This window comes from Haemaphysalis longicornis, unplaced genomic scaffold (genome assembly GCF_048455015.1).
Source record: "Haemaphysalis longicornis isolate Haplotype H1 unplaced genomic scaffold, Haemaphysalis longicornis Haplotype H1 scaffold_13, whole genome shotgun sequence".
Lineage (NCBI taxonomy): Eukaryota > Metazoa > Arthropoda > Arachnida > Ixodida > Ixodidae > Haemaphysalis > Haemaphysalis longicornis.
The window spans coordinates 96,477,578-96,479,437 of record NW_027526233.1 but is presented as its reverse complement, the minus strand read 5'-3'; positions in this window follow the sequence as shown (position 1 = coordinate 96,479,437).

Here is a 1,860-nt window from a genome sequence, read left to right as displayed (position 1 = left end):
GCAGTCACAACCATTCGCCACAGTCGAGCAGCCCTTGGTGCATCATTTCGGTCATACTCGATCGACTAGACACTGAGCGCACCGCTGAATGCAGCCGCCTGGTGAGTCAGTCGATGCTTTCTGTGTGATCATCCAATAAATGAATGACAATAAACTTTCGATCTGCTGCCGAGTTGAGTGTGCCATCCATCAAACCGGCACTGCGCAATTCTTTTGTTTTGAGAAGTATTCAACCGTGTGCGGTCCCTCTCAGGTTTTTTTATAGGAGAATCTACAGGCTCAGCATGACACTCCTGCACATTCCCGCAGTTTTTCGAGAGCTGCGCTATCTAGATGATCACACATCGATGTTGGGCGCCCTGCATTCTTCCCTTAAATAACTTCAAATCTCGTAGAGGGATCTCCCCTTGTTTCGTTATATTCCCCGGTTTGGGTTACTGCCTGGTACTGTGGCATAGGATCAGCAGATACCAGAGAGGGTACACCAGGTAAATGATACCAGTGTCGCATAAAAGCTGGGCATCTAGAGGGGGTCTAGTGATACCCAAGAAGACGTGCCTGTACGCACGTGTCTGCCACACCGTCGCTCCTCTAGCTGTCTCGTGGAGTGCCAAATCTCGGACACACTGACCGGTCCCCCTTCTTTTTTTTTTAAGCGTAGCTTTAGTGTCCTTACTGATGCCGTTGTATGTTGCACGTTGGCATATAACGTTGGCAATTATCAGCGCCAACTTTTTCCAACAATGATGATGATCGTGGTTCAAGTGAAAGACTCTTCCCGTGACTGGAATCGAACGTGGGTTCTTGTGTTATGAAGTCGGCGTCCATGCAACTGCTCCATTTCGACATGGTCGAAGTGTACGCCAACCAGTAGGTGCCGATTCGCACCGTACACCCTAAACTCAATCAGGCCTACAGAGTGCACACCCGAGAGTTGCAGTGGGTTCTCTAGAAAAGTCGTGCGTGCCTCCAGAGTAGCGCATACTGGGAGTGTGGGATTGGCCAACCAAAGAATCCATCACGAGAAAGCTTTGCGTCCTCGCCCTCGAATGACGTCAACTCCCTTTTAGGGAGAGCATGCAAACATAATCTTTACCACAAAAACCTAAGTTTTTCTGTCGTCGAATTGCGGCCTACGTGGTTCCAAGTCCCGCTTCAAGACGCGTAGGTGCGACTCCTACCCTCAGTATTGGTAAGTGCGGTTTCTTCGTCAAAACCAATGATGAAAATTAGGTGCCCTTCTCGTGCATGCACGCATGCGCTCACAGAAAATTTGAACATTGGTTGGGTCGCACCTCAAGAACTTCCTGGGGGTGCAGCTACTTCGCAAAACGAAGAAATGAGGCACGCTCAAGAGGGTATTTGTATCATTCATTGCAAACAGACCTGCTTATTATTATTTTTTTCCTTTTTTAAAGTTCTGTACGCTTGCGGTTACCAACGGATTGAAATCACCACCATCTTGCATTACTCGGCAGTCTTGCAGCTTTAGAAATTGGTTTCTAGCCAATCTCAGGTGCCTTACTGTAACATAGTCTGCAGTAGCATATTCCTTCCTTATCATTTAACGGGCGAAACCACAGTTGGAGCCAACGAGTTGCATCGGACATTTTAACCTGTCGTGGTGTTTTATCCATGATTTGAATCGCAACAAAAGGCCCGCTATTAACGTCATGACGTCATTAGTCTACTTATTTTTAAGCATTTCTTGAACTCAGCAACTGCCAGTTAAAACTTATGCAGCACAAAACAACAAAAATAGCAAACTCAATTTGCAAGGTTTGGCAGAAAATGATTATACTTGATTCTCATCATCATTTTGGCATTTCCGCTTCCGCCGTGTTTTGTACCGCGCGCGAA